The sequence below is a fragment of the Sceloporus occidentalis genome, unplaced genomic scaffold (genome assembly GCF_023333645.1).
Source record: "Sceloporus occidentalis isolate IW3139 unplaced genomic scaffold, rSceOcc1.0.p SCAF_6, whole genome shotgun sequence".
Lineage (NCBI taxonomy): Eukaryota > Metazoa > Chordata > Lepidosauria > Squamata > Phrynosomatidae > Sceloporus > Sceloporus occidentalis.
Genome location: NW_028316986.1, coordinates 128,320,905 through 128,337,092, shown reverse-complemented (window position 1 = coordinate 128,337,092; position 16,188 = coordinate 128,320,905).

Sequence of the window (16,188 nt, the reverse complement as noted above, 5' to 3'; positions counted from 1 at the left end):
ACCAGGACAGAAATTTTAGCTCTGAAAAAGAGGACATGTCTGGACAAAAGAGGACATATGTAATTTAATTAACTTTGCTTTTCTTTACAGTTAGAAATTTTCTTTAGCTACACTGTATTCAAATTTGTGTCATAAACCACTCTGGGTCCTGTACTGAGAAAAAGATAGGATTAGATAATAGGTACATAGACAGATAGGTAGTCAGACAGACATACAGACAGACATTTCCTTTCAGTTAAAGAATCAGGAGGGTATAAATATCCACTATGAAAAGGAAGAGAAAAAATTAAGCATTTCTCTAGCAGCAAAAGCTGTCAAAAGTCACACAAAGACAGAATCAGACAATAACGGTAGCAACCACACATCACTTACCAAAAGTTCTGAAGAATAAAGAAAGGCTTTTAAGGTGTTGCATAAACAAAGCAAGCATTTAAAAAGCCAAAGGTTTAATAACAACTTGACAAAGGATTGACAGGTGTCCTATAAAAGGAAGTCACACAATAGCTTTTTGTGGGTGAAGCAAGTGTTATGTCACTCATATCGGAGAAAATGCAAGATGAGGAATAGAACCAATTGCCTCATATATATATATATATATAGTGTGTGTGTGTGTGTGTGTTATATGTAAGCCACTGCTGAACATGTTTCAAACAGCACCTAGATCTTCTGTTGCTATGAGAAGATGTCTTTAGAAGGAAGCAGACTGGGAAATGAAATGTACCCTTTTGTCTCCCTCTCTCTGTAATCATGAGACAGCATGGTGTGAGGATTGAATCTGAAGACCAGGATTTAAATCCCTACTCAGTCATGGAAACCCACTGGGTGGCCTTGAGCCATTCACACTCTCTCGGCTTCAGAGGAAGAGAAAAGCAAAGGCAAAACCCCTCTGAACAAAACTCCATGATAGGGTCATCATAGGTCAGAAACAACTGGAAAGCACACAGCAGCAACAATCTATAGTCCACCCAATTTCAAGAGGACTTGCAGATTCAGCTGCTAAAGTAACCTGATCGACTTGTAATAAAAATAATACTTTGAATGGCATAAATATGAGAAACAGTCTTTTTTTACACATAAACAAAGTCCAAGGTTTTGTAATACCTTCCTTGTTGTTATTGCATGTGAGTCATTTCCAATTTATGGCAAACCTAGGGCAAACCTACCCTGGGGTTTTCTAGGGCTGAGAGTGTGTGACTACTTCAAGGTCACCCCGTGAGTTTCCATGGCTGAGTGGAGTGTCAAACCCTATCCTCCAGAGTTGTAGACCAATGCTCAAACCACTACACAAGGCTGGCTCTTCAGTACCTTCATTAGGGTCACTAAAATATTACAGACACGGCAGGCTTTTGAGTAAACCCTTCTCCGGCCTAGATGGTACAAAATCTAGGTGTTGGAGTAAGAAAATAAAAAGTGTCCATTTTGTTTTTACACTTGGGCCACATTACTACTTTTTCCTCAGGAAAAATTGCTATTGGAAATCTCACGTAGACCCTCCTTTGTCAAATTAACCTCAGATGCAGGAGTAATCATTATGGCAGAAAACCCCAATCATAGCACACCTCCACATGCTTGTTAAAAAGCCCCTTCATCAGCTTCTAGTCTAGCCTTTCTATTTATTAATCAGCATTACCCATGTATTAAAGCAGACTGCAGGGTATTTAGGATTCAGCTCATTGGGTAGCAATTAACTGAGCTTGACTTCAGTCATAAACTTTTACCTCCAAGTCTTGCTTTGATATATGTAACAACAAGTTTAGGAGACTGAAGCTCAATTTCAGATTCATGACTGAACCTAAAGTAGCAAAGCTCCTCTGATTTTTTTTAATCTCCTCTTGGTCTTATTTTTATTTAAAGGCAGGTTAACCTAACATCCTCAAACCCTGCGTTAATGATTTAATCCATCATTTAAGTTTCAGATTTAAAAGGAGTGAAGAAAGCATGAAATTCACTCTGGTAAATCTTCTGTCCACACATTGATCTGGGGAAAGTATGCTGGGTTTTGATGAAAAGGTTAATGCCCACTTTGTGAAAGTTTTCCATTCTGTTCAATTGCTCAGTGTTGGGAATCATGTTACCATACTGGCTGGGGGATTCTGAGAGGTGTTGTTGTGTGCCTTCAAGCCATTTCCAACCAATGGTAGGTAACCTCAAGCCACATTTTTTTCAGGAGGTTGACAGCAAAATCTTTGAGAAACCACTGTTTTATGGTTTTAGTGTTGCACAAGGACTCCAGGAGAACAGAGTTTGAATCTCTGCTCAGCAACAGATACCCCCTGGGTGACCCTGGGGAAGTCACATTCTCTCAACCTCAGAGGAAGTTAAGAGCAAGCCTCATCTGAAAAAAAATTGCCAAGAAAACCTGTGATAGGTTTGCCATAACTTGGAGTTGATTTGAAGGCAAGTAATAACAGCAAAAGAGCTCTGTCCCACAATATTCCATTCTGTACCACAGTTACTGTTATGGATACAGCTTATGCACGGAGAAGAAAGCAAAATGACCTTTTCCTTCTTCTGCTTCCATTTTTTTCCAGTTCACTGTCAACTCCATTGATAAACTATTCTGCTCCATCTGCCATATTAGCTTACTTATTTTGTTTTTTAAAAAATGCCATAAAGTATTCAAGGTGTCATCTTTAAAAAAAATCTAATTTTTGGGTTAGATGGAGAGATGTTTCTTGTGTCAAAGGAAGCTTGTCTGGATCTAACCCACAACATATAACTCCATTAAAATACAAGGCAGCAAGAGAATAAAATAGAATGTCCATATAAAATATAGGTAAGAGCAGACTGATCTTGGAAATAATTTTCCTATTTTGGACTACACATCAGACAGATGCCATGGGTAGTGATTTGAGTGTTGGGCTAAGACATTGAGAGACCAGAATTTTAATCCCTACTCAGTTATGGAAACCCACTTGGTGACCTTGGGCAAGTGGCACAATCTCACCCTTAATATCCACATATTCTGCATTCATGGATTCCACCATCCATGGCTTGAATATATATATATATTTTAAATCCAAAAAACAAACCCTGTTTTTGCCATTTAATATAAGGGATACCATTTTACTATGCCATTGTATATAATGGGACTTGAGCAGCCATGGATTTTGGTATCCATGGAAGGTCCTGAAACCAAATCCTAACATATAACAAGGAACCATTGTACATTCTTTTAAAAAAGTAGAGGTACTGTCCTGATATGAACTATACTTAATTAAATAATTGTGTCCCCTTAACATGTAAGTAATCTTGCATACCTTGGGAAATGAAGTGGCATTTTATGTCAATGTCATGATAGATATTACATGTATACATCTGTTCCAGTTACCATTTTCAGATTTCTTTTGGGTTGAGTACTGTTAAGTTGGGAAAGGGGGGGAGATGAAGTGCTTTTGAACAGAAGGAAGAAAACCCATTTCAGACTACATTGACCTTGACAGAAGAGCACATCGAGCAGCTATCAAATATCAACATGTTATGGCACAAAGATGCCTACTCAGAAGTGCACTCCACTGTGTTTTGCTTGCAAATATGTGGGTGTAAAATGGCAATCTAAGATAGGAAAAAAATAACATTATTCAAAAAACATTCATTTCATTGTTTAGAAAAATGCTTGTCAATTATGTACTGATTTTTCCCCATTCCCCATCTTCATTATTGGATTTGCCTTTGTCTTTGTGAGGTTTTATTTTTAAAAAATTGTTTTCTAAGAAAATATGAAAAATTCAACACTAAGCACATTTAATGTTATGTAGAGATGTCCCTATGATCTTCTGTCTTCAAGAAAACAAGGCCTAGGATTGTATAATGCTTTGTTGACATCCCCATAAAATATGGCTACTACTACTACTACTACAACTGCACATACACACACAAACACACAATCACTGCTCCCAAATAACACAACCCTGCTTTATAATCATAGTGTGATAGGGAACTTTCCTACTTGGTGTCATGACCAGCAGAAATGGCTTGGACTCAGACTCAGAGGCTTTTGAACTCTCTATCAAGGTTGCAAAGAATTTTTATCATCTTCTGCAACAGAGGTGGGCAACAGTGAAGATCTGCATTAGCCTTCCAGGAGACCTTAGAGGTTGCACCCCTGCAAAAAATAAAAAATAAATGAAATTAAAAACAAATATTGCCACCCAAATGCCCTCTAGGGAGCAAGAGGGCATTTCTGATTTTTTAGCCCTCCCAGGCTATCTTAGGCAAGGAGATGCCTTGTTTTTAAAAAATATTGACTGAGATCCTACATCAGAGTTGTTGTTGTTGTTAACTGCCTTTGAGTCGACTTTGACTGAGAGACCTCCAAGTCACCCTTTCCTCAACCACCTCCTGCATGAGATCCTGCAGATTCAAGACTGTGGTTTATAATGCAGTTTGGCGATGATTTAACTGCCATGGCTCCATGCTATGGAATGCTGTGATTTGTAGCTTTGTGAGATATTTAGCCTTTTCTGTCAGAGAGCTCTAATGCCACAACAAACTACAAATCCCAGGATTCCATAGAATGGATCCATGACTGTTATTTCTGCAATGAAGATTAGACCAGTTACGAATGTGTACCTATACCTTGACTCCTCTCCTGTGTCCCAAATTTAACTTAACGTCCAGCAACTGCATTGAGAGATAGAGGTCTGATCAGAGTGCCACAGGATGATGTTTTCAAACCTCTCCCACCAGTGGCATTCAGTACAATGAGGAGTTGTTGCAAGGGTCATGCTTGGATCAAATGGACAAATCTCTGGAACCTTTTATTAACAGGGACAAAGAAGTCATTTGTCACTGCTCAAAGGTTTACCTGATTCCTCAATGGCTAACTGCAACCCTCACAATAATTCAGGAAGAAGAGAAGAGAACTGGATTTTCCCATCAGCCATAAATTGTTAAGGGTATTCCTGAAATACAGAGAAGTATAGGGACTGGCTTGATGTTGAATGGGCAATTAAGATCTATTCACTATGCAAAACGCCTGTTTCTGAGAGTGGTGAAAACTCCTGGAGTTGTTTGTTGATAAGGATTAGGACTACATTCTTGAACATTTGAGCCTGAAGCTATTTTGTCACTCTTAAAACATTGATTTGCCCAAATAGATGAAGATATGATGAGGAGACAGTGCAGGAAGGACAAAGGAAAGTCCAGCTGTCTGTTGTTTCATCATATTGGGAACACTCAAAGAATGGAACTAGAGTATGCTTCTTCCAAATAATGGAGAGCCTTTATCCTATAGTAGGCTTTATCCCACAGCGCCACTTATCTTGATGAAACGTTGATGCAATCAGGACTTAATTTGAATCTAGCTTTATTTAGGCAGGCCCTGACCAGAATTTGTAATTGTTAGCGTTAGCAGCCTTTGCATGCCTACACTCACTTTTAGATTGCATGTCACTCTCTGGGAGTTTAGGCACAACATATTTATGGTAATTTCCCTTTAGCTTGTGTGTTTCTGCTCTCATCTCCCTCTCTTCCCTTCTGCCTGTGCTCTATGAAGCATGTGTGATAAGAGCATCTCTGGGTGAGATGCTCCAGTTCTCCTGATATATGTATGTTGTGTGTCTTCAATTCATTTCTGACTTATGGCGACCGTAAGGAGACCCTATCCCATCTTTTCTTACCTTTCTTTGAGAAGATATAAAGATTCTAGAGCAGATCATTAAACAGAGAGTCTGTGAACATCTAGAAGGCAATGCCATAATCACAAAAAGTCAACATGGGTTGCAGAGAAACAAGTCATGCCAGATAAATCTGATCTCTTTCTTTGATAAAATTACCAGCTTGGTAGATGAAGGGAATGCTGTAGATATAGTATATCTTAATTTCAGTAAGGCCTTTGACAAGGTTTCCCATGACATTCTTGCAAACAAGCTTGTAAAATGTGGGCTAGACAAAGTAACTGTTAAATGGATCTGTAATTGGTTGACCGGCCAAACCCAAAGAGTGCTCAACAATGGCTCTTTTTCAGCCCGGAGAGAAGTGACCAGTGGGGTCCCACAGAGCTCTGTCCTGGGCCCAGTGTTATTCAACATCTTTATCAATGACTTGGATGACAGAATTGGGAGCATACTTATCAAATTAGGAGGAACAGCTAATACTCCAGAGGACAGGATCAATATTCAAAATGATCTGAAAAGACTAGAAAGCTGGGCCAAAGCTAACAAAATGAAATTCAACACAGAGAAATGTAAGGTACTGCACTTAGGGCAGAAAAATGAAATGCACAGATATAAGATGGGGGACACCTGGCTGAATGAAACTACATGTGAAAGGGATCTGGGAGTCCAAGTAGACCACAAGTTGAACATGAGTCAACAGTGCGATGCGGCAGCTAAAAAGGCCAATGCATTTTTAGGCTGCATCAATAAAAGTATAGTGTCTAGATCAAGAGAAGTAATAGTGCCACTGTATTCTGCTCTGGTCAGGCCCCACCTGGAATATTGTGTCCAGTTCTGGGCACCACAATTCAAAAAGGACATTGAAAAACTGGAGCGTGTCCAGAGGAGGGCGACTAAAATGGTGAAAGGTCTGGAAACCTTGCCCTATGAGGAACGACTCAGGGATCTGGGGATGTTTAGCCTGGAGAAGAGAAAGTTAAGAGGTGATATGATAGCCCTGTTTAAATATTTGAAGGGATGTCACATGGAGGAGAGAGCAAGCTTGTTTTCTGCTGCTCCAGAGACTAGAATATGGAAGAGTGGATGCAAACTGCAGGAAAGGAGATTCCACCTCAACATTATGAGGAACTTCCTGACAGTAAGGGCTGTTCGACAGTGGAACACACTCCCTCAGAGTGTTGTGGAGTCTCCTTCCTTGGAAGTCTTTAAACAGAGGCTGGATGGCCATTTGTCAGGGATGCTTTGAATGAGATTTCCTGCATGGCAGGGGGTTGGACTGGATGGCCCGTGCGGTCTCTTCCAACTCTATGATTCTATGATTCTAAGATGAAGCTGTGTTGATTGTACACAAGTATTAGACACAAGTATTTATATACCTTACAAAGAAGGCTAAAAGTTTGGTTTTTGTCTACATTAGATTTTGTGTGGGGTGGAGTGGGCTTGGTGAACAGTTCAGCTTCTTCCTAGTACATCATTTGCTCTACTTGAGAGATTCACTACAGTCTGTCACATTTCCCAATAAATATAACAAGTGGCAGCCATGTTGGCTATATAGCAAAGTACAATATCATCCCAAATCCACAAAACAGTGATACCTTTATGGGGCCAATCAAAATGCACATTATGCAATGTGCTTCAGAAACTTGCAGCATGTATCATGTGCGTTTCGGTTGGTACAATAAAGTTATCACTGTTTTGTGGATTTGGGATGATATTGTATATTTCCCAATAGTAATTCAGTGCTAGGTTTCAGATAAGGCATAAACAAAGTTCTTTACAAAAGAGACATTCAGGGAAGGGTGGGGAGAATTGTCTTGTCCCTGGCTCAGGGTCAGATTTCAGAGGTCCTGAAGTATGCATTGAGAATATAAATGATACAGAATTTATACGACTAATGGATACTGACTAGACACTGTAAAGTTTTGTAAAGGGCCTCACACACCCACCATTATCTTAGGGCTTCTCTAGACTGACCAATATTTCCAGTAAGTGTCAGGGCATTCTATTTTGTCATTATAATACTTTGTAATGGTTGTTTCTGCTTCTGCATCCAGTTGTACCCTAAATACTGGCTGAGATCCTGCATCACAAGACAGGAAAATGATGATGGAGCTCTCTCATCTTGGCTACATCTGATGATGCCATCCCACAAAATTTTGGCAGACAGCACCCCAGCTGAATGGTTTCCAAGGCAGTGCAGATTGGAGTGCTGGGAAATGTCTTCTGTTGTGCTCTCCCAGTGATGGGCTGTGGATCAAAAGCAGGCAGATGTAGAGACTCCTGGAGGTTGTACTACAACTGCTTATTTCAATGCACCCCATAAGCTGGGGAGCACTCCAGATGAAATTTCCCAGCACCCCAGGGTGTTTTTAAAAAAACCCAGTAAGTACAGCTACAATGTGCACCAAATCCCAGTCAGCAATTCAAAAAGAGACTTGCTAGGAAATGTGTCCTACTGAACACAATGTGCGTTCTTAAAATACAGGATTGTACCACATATGAAAGAAGTTGCTTCTCTCTCTCTCTCTCTCTTTCATACACACATGCACACACTCACACACAGATGGAAGGAGAAAGTGAGTGCTATGAAGCAGTATATCTGAAGCTTCAGTCGCTAACTGAGGCACACACAAACCCCCGAAGATATAACGTGTTTTTTAAAGCATTCCTTCCAGATCACTACACCAGTCAACTCGGGAGGACTAAAACCATTGACTGAGTTGCAGAAATAACACACCATCCTGAATTTCCTTGATGCCTTTTTGGTACGGTTATAGCCCTGAGCAAAATATTAATATTAGGTATGGGAGGGGAGGGGAGTATTTTTGAATGGGTTAGCTGCCACGTCTTACATTTTTCCAAGTTTCTGTGCAACTGTCTTGCTTTTCTGCAAAAGATAGCTGGGTAGATGGATTAAAATACACCCACGACTGCTGACAATATATCACATAAGCCAGGAGATATCAGGCATTTGATTTCTATTTTGTTATAGCTGATTTCAAAAGGACTCTTTTTCACTGTTAAATCACTATATAATCAAAACTGTAAGAAAATGATTTTTCAAATAGCATATTTATAAATGAGCAAGAAATGGGTTGATGGACAGATAACTTCTAAAGCCAACTCTCAATCCTTTCATCATAGAGCCAGTTCATATCCTGTCAAAATCCTATGTGTACATACATCACATGGCATATGGAGCATGTAGAGCCACATGATAACTAGTGCTTGCCACAAAAACAAAAAAAAAGAGGAGAGACCGTATGCGTGGGATATTTGTTTGAACTTCCGTCATACACTTCACTGCACACTGAATTTAGAGGACAATGTTTTAAACTGTTTTTTGAACAGGGATGGGCAGAAGGTAGATCAGATTCTACGGGCCATTCTGCAGTAGGATCAGCTACAATTCCGTATGGCCAATCGTTTAATAAAAGCAACAACTAAATGATACCCCTGCCCATACACACAAATTATACAGTTTGTATTAAAATTGGTGGCAAGGAGAGAGAGAGAGAGAATGAGGGATATATTCCCCTGAGCACAGAATCCTGTAGATCTATGTGTGGATCTTTTACATCTGGCCCTCAGTGGTGGGTCTTGAGATTCTAATCTAATTGTATATTCCACACATCTGAAATCTTTCCACCCCTACAATGCCTAGTTTTCATCTAAGCAGTTCTTACTAGTGGAGGTTAAGGATAGGTAAGAATCTCATTCAATTGATGCTAAAATAAATGAATACATAAAAATGTAAGTAATTTGCAATTTATTTCCGTAAGAACAATAGGTTTATAAACACAAAGGCTCTTGAATGGAGCATCATTATAGAAGTTTCCATTTTTGTCTTGTAATGTGTGGAACCCAGTGGTAGCTGGTGACTCTCCTTTCAATGGGGCATAAAAAAAGAACAGAAACATCTGTATATGCAGAATGGGCAAGCAGAGGAGAAGGAGAACTTTGCCCAAGGCAGTGGAGAAACACAAATGTCTCAAGGCTCATTCCTCATCAAAAATGTATGGTGAGGATACAGCAAAGTGTCCCCAAATCCTCTGTAAACACAGCTGTGGTGTAAAGATAGCTGAAAGGCACAGCAGAATTACTGGAAAATATTTGTGTAATTTTCTGCAAGAGGTCAAGAAAAAATGAAGTGCGATTCCTGAAACAACAGTAATGATGTCAGTCAAGTGCATCCACAAGAACCTCTAATGAATTCATATTCAACCGAATGAGTTGATAGATTTTGAAAGTGGCAAATTAGTCTGTAGCACTTCAGACACCAGTTAAGTAATCACAATTTTTGGAATTCTTACCAATGTACAATTTTTTCCCTGCAAGTTAAAACAAAAACAAAAAAATGGATGTTTTGTGTCCTAGAAATCTTGAGAACCCTTAGCAATCACCCATAGCTTTAAAAAGCTTTGAATCAGGGACCAGACTGTTCTAGAAACAGAAAGTCTTGATCAGTTTGCAGAAGGAACTGAAATCCAGCTGTAGAAGAACGGAGGCAACTATTTTAGAATTTCTCTCTGGAGCTCCCACACGCCGAACAACTCTTTTTCCCCACTCCAACCCTTTGGAGTAGTAACTTTTTGAAGAAACACAGAAACCTAGGCACATGGAAGAACTGGTAATGTTCCCTTCCCTCTTTCTACCAGTGATAGTGTCTCACAGGAACCTGGTATCCAGTGTGTGATGGAGAAGAGAAGACTGAGAAGTGACATGATGGCTATCTTAAAATATCTGAAGAGATATCATGTAGAAGATGGAGTAAGGTTGTCTTCTGGTGCTCCAGATCCTAGAACACAAACCAATGGACTCAAATGACAAGAAAACAAATCCCATATTAACATTAGGAAGAACTTTCCTACTATGAGGCCTGAGACTGGAATGTGCACTGCCTTGGAGGATGGTGGACTCTCCTTCTGTGCAGGTTTGAAAACAAAGATTGGATGGCCATCTCTCAAGAGTGCTTTCATTGAATATTCCTGTACTGCAGGGCATTGGATTAGAAGCTCCTTACAATCCTTTCCAGTGCTGTGATTCTATGTTTATGTATTAAAATGCACTAACCAACTGCTGCCTTGGAGGACTGTTGTCAGGCAAAAAGGCATGATATAAATGTTTTAGTCAGTCAGTCAGCTAGTTAATTAATGAATATGGTGTTATTTCTGGCATAAGTTAGTTTCTCACATACGTTAATAAAATACCATTGTATTATTTATTACATTTATAGCCTGTCTCTCTTCTACAAGGTTATTCAGTGAAGCAGCTATAGAGCCCCTCCAGCTGGTCTCCTATACAGGCATTGACAAAGCTCACAGGCCCTGGATCTCAGGGTGACCAAATGTCCTGATCGCAAAAGATGACAAGACACTGCAAAATGGAGGGCATTCAAGAAAAATGTAGGATATTATATAATAAAAACTAAAAAAAAGGTAAAGTATTCCTCATTGACAAGGTTGTCAAGTCGTGTCTGACCATAGGGAGCTGTGCTCATCTCCATTACTAAGCCGAAGAGTCAGTGTTCTCAGAGACTACTCTGTGATCATGCGGCCAGCATGATTGCACAGAACACTGTTTAACCCCCCCCCCCCCCCCACTGGAGTGGTACCTATTTATCTACTTGCATTTGCATGCTTTCAAACTGCTAGGTTGGCAGAAGCTGGGACTAGTGATGGGAGCTCACCCCATCATGCAGCACCCGGGCCTCGATCTGCCAACCTGCCAATCTTGCAATCAACAGAGTCAGCGTCTTAACCACTTGAACCTCTGCATCCCCTAAAAGCTAAAAACACTCATAGAAATGTAAATCCACGTTTCTTAGTCTTGCTCAGAATGGGGGACATTTTGAAATTCCTCCTGGATAGGAGGTTGAAATGTAGGGTATGTCATGGAAAAGGAGGACATCTGGTCACCTTGCCTGGATCTGCACACAGCATACTTGGGCATCTGCTGGTATCCCTGTATTGTGGCAGGGCCCACCAGAACTGACACATTGCCTGGGATGCCACCACCATCTTCAGCCACCAGTTCCTCTCCAAACAGTTAGGGTGCATCCATAACTGGTCCTAACAACAACGCAACGAGTCAGTAAAATTACTCAGCAGTGCCCCCTATGATAGCTTTGGGTAGATGCCAGTAATTAACTCAATTCCCAACCCATTGTTGCTGTGTTGCCACTGAGGAAGCCGGCGTTTGGCAGGAGCAGTACCACTACCAAAGGGGAAGGTAGGTGGTAGCATTTGGCAATGGAAGGGACTACCAAGGTCAGATTTTCCAGATTTCCCCTCCCCCCCCCAAAAAAAAAGGAAGGAAGGAAGGAAGGAAAGAAAGAAAGAAAAGAAAAGAAAACCCTTGTGCTTGGTCTGCACACTCGGCTTCAGCAAAGGGATGTATTCTTTGGCCAGAGGAACACAGTCCATGCATTCCTCCTACAACAATCTCCTTTCAGATCTGTCTTTCTTCACTGTACTCGCATGTACCTACTAGATTCCCTGTTCCCTCCAGACAATACCACCTGCAGCTGCTGGAACTGTACAGGGTCCAAGTACAGTGAGCCTTTGTTATCAGCTGGGGCTTGGTTCCCGAACTCCCCACAGATACCAAAATCTGTAGATGCTCAAGTCCCATTAATTACAATGGCACTATAAAATGGCATCCTTTATATAAAATGACAAAATCAAGGTTTGCTATTTGGATTGTATACTTTAAAAAAATATTTTCAAGCTGTGGATGCTTGAATCCATGGACAGACAGCTGACAGGAAAGGCATCTTTACTTTTGACCCAACCCGTGACAGGTCCACAGGTCAATTTTGTGCTTTTGAGAAATTCCAAAAACCACGCAGACTGTCAAAAATGCTGTAAAAATGCTGTTCCAGGACAGGCAATTCACAAACACACACCCCAGAAAAAAGTGGTCTGGGGATTCTAGATGGAACAAAGGCCATAGAAGCAGCCATATGGGTCACATGTGGTCCAAGGCTGTACTTTGCCCAAGCCACGTTATACCATGTCCTGCTTTCTGTATTGTTAGTCACAATCTCTCCTACTGTAGAGAGATTATAAAAATGTCATATCTGACATACCTGATATCATTGTGCTGTAGCTCTTTTTATTTACCTTACAATGCATTTACCTTACCATTCATTTTATCTTGTATAATCTCTCTTTTCTCATCTCTTGAGATAATTTGTAGCCATCTGTTTTTTTGTTTTTGTTTTTTAAAATTTTAATTTTTCAAAATGGCACTTGAAAAGAAAATGTGCTCTTGTGAACAACTGCAACAAAATAATTAAAGTCCAGTATACTTTGAATCTCCACTCTACCATGGAAACCCACTGGGTGACCTTAGGCAAGTCACACTCTCTTAGCCTCTTAGGAGGGCAAATGCATTCCCCTCTGAACAAATTTTGTCAGGGAAACCATGTGACTGGTTTGCCTTAGAGTCACTATAGGTCAGAAATGACTGGAAGGCATACACACAAAACAACAACAACACATTTTTTTAATGTAATATGAAGTTGGAATGTTTCTGTTAAAACACCTGACAACAATAAAATGTGTTAGTCTTCAAGATGCCCCAAGGCTCTTTGTTGTTCTGCTTGCAAAGCTGTTGCAATGGGCAAACTAACATCTACAGAGAAGTGAGTGCCTTACTAAAATGTGATGTAAAGTTGAATATAAAACAGATTATTTTAGGAGAAAATGAATGAGACCAGCTCTGGAATGGATATTTGCAGTGCCACCTTCCCTAAGATGACAGATGTCAGTAGAAACAAAACCTCTGTCTAAAGTATATTCTTCACACTTACCCTGAATGCCTTCATTTTCTTTAAGGGGAACAAAATAATAATAATAAAACAGAGAGTGTCATTACTGAAGAGACATACTTCTCTTTTATTGTCCTTGAAAAAGCAACCATCATAACTTATCTGTGATAGTTATCTTCCAGTAAATATCTAACTCTAGAAGAAGAAAAAAGTGACAAATGTTTGACTGGAGCAAAGCAACGTTATAAAAATCAATATTTGTAATAGCAAGATTGTACGCTGTGTGTGCATTTCAGAATAGAAGAAAAAAGAAAGAAAAGAGGGGGGAAAGTCAGCAACTGCCACCACCAGAAAAGATTTCTAACTTCCTCTGTAGTTTCAGACTCTTGTTAATGGTAAACAAGAAAAGCAATTTCAGTTCACTGAGCAGAAAGCAAACTAGAATGCTGTGACCACAAATTTTAATCCAGGACAAAGTTTCAAGCATTATAGTATATAATTGGCACTTGCACACAGCTGGATTTTCCCTTGAAAAGGGAGGGAGTGTAAGGTGGTGGCGGCAGCGGCATTTCTTCCTCTGAATCATGGAAAACCTATAAAGCCTATTGGGGGAGGGGGGGTTGCTGCAATGCCATTTGAGTCAGAGATAAAAAAAAAAATCTACCTAAGCAATAGAACTATTATTAGGAAAGATTCAAACATTCATCCATTTGAGGCATTTCAATGCTTAAATTGCCAATTTGCCTGAAGGACCTACGTTCTAGTTATTGTCTGTGATGTCAGTTGTAAAATTAGATCAAGGGATGTAAGGCCGAGGGAACACCAGTGGGAGAAAAACTTCCCTGCCACTTGGCATCAGACTTCAATGTACAGCTCAAAGTGTAAAGGGGAAAAGGATAATTCACAGGGGAAACATGGAGGAGTCCAATACCAGCAGGAGCATTAATTCAATATGCTCATTGACAGTGCTTTCATGTTCTGAGAACCAAAGCCTGTACCTGAGGGGAGAAAAATATGCTGCATCCTAAACCCAGGTTATCTGAGTGTTAACCCCATTGAAACCAATGAGATTTGCTTGGGAGTAAGCAAATATAAGATTGCACTGTTATACCCTCCTACAATGTGCAACCCCATTCTTTTTAATCTCGGTTTACTTAGCTGGGCTGGGAATGCCTGTGACACTAACAGCACTCTGCTGTGTTTTTTGGGAAAAATTAAGGCACTGCTTCTTGCCTCCTCTTCTTGAATACCCTAGCATACTACCTAGCCATGTGCTGGGATAAAAAAAAATGCCCTGATGCCTCTTGGCTAATGCAGTTTTCCCAACAGCACTCCTAGCCAAAGGTCTTCCTAAATTTTGGGATAGCTACTAGCATCCTGGTGTATTTTATGAACCATTTTTCTGTGAGCCCCCCCCCCCCCAAATCCTCCATTCCTAAATGCCCTTCTCACAACCACATTTTTCCCTGAAGCAAAGGAAAATATGTTAACTGTCGACTTCAAAATATAATTTATCTCAGAGACTGGGTTATAATCTTAATGAACAGAAATTGTGCTTTCTGGCATAAAGAATGGAGATAGGATAGATAGCATCTCTTTGGAAGTTACACTTACACCACTTTTGTACTTGGCCATGGATAAACTTGTTCCCAAAGGATCTTGACATCTTGTCCTAAAATTGAATTGCACTATTGATGCAGCATGTCACTTCACAACTGAATACGGAGATAAATGTGTATCTTTATATTGAGGTCAAAAGGTTTGTTCCAAAATGAAAGAGTACTCTTGGGCCATCATTATGGGAATTTATTATAATAGCTAATTAGTAGCAGCCTGGAAATTAGTATTGGTTGCCCTTGTGAGTGAGGGAAAAAACAGTATATGCTGTGAAATTCAAAAGGACTGTTTCAGATAACTCATGAACTTGTTCAGAGCTCATATAATTGTGGATTGCTTATTCATTAATTCTTATTTATTATGTGTTTATTTACTCTCCCACGTATAACTGGGAAAAGCCAAATGACAACTGTTCTACACATTTTACAAAATGTGTAGACTTTAGCATGTGGGGGGGAAAAGATCAGAGGAGAGAGATCTTAATATTCCCATGTAGGAAAAGTCTCACCTTTTATTAACTTACTATATAAGGAGGAGGAACCCAGAGTCAGAGGTGAGGGGCAGCCAACTTGCTTTGGGACATAGACCTAAGCAAGAGCCACTGACAACTGAGCTAGACATATTGCACAACCCACCTGTTCATTTACACACTTCTGCCCCTGGGAGGAGAAAAGATGCACTGTGACAATTTACAAGCAGCTGGGAAAGAGGAATGGCATAGGATCGACTGGAACTGTCCCTGCCAAACTGGAACAGTTGGGGAATATGTCATCCCCAGGCCTACAAACACCTAGCTAGTGTCACTCTGAGAGATGTTGTAGAAAATCAAAATTGTAACTTCCAGGCCCACCCCTCTGACACTGATGGGAATAATGGGGAACCATAGGGTGGAAGAGATGGACCAAATAAGGTGGTTTCCAACTGCTTTGAGGGTGGGGTGTTTAGATGATGGACGCTTCCAAAGCAGGCAGAAACTGGACTGAATCCATGCTCCAAAGCTAAAACCCAGAGCAAAGAGAACCTGGTATAGTCCAACTCAAGACGGAAGATGTGCATCTTCACATCTGCATATAAAGAAATGAGAGTGCGGGCCAGCAGCAAAGCAAAGAAATGAAAGTGCAACAACTCCAATGATTGTAATTACAATACAGTGGTACCCCGGGATACGAATTGACCGCG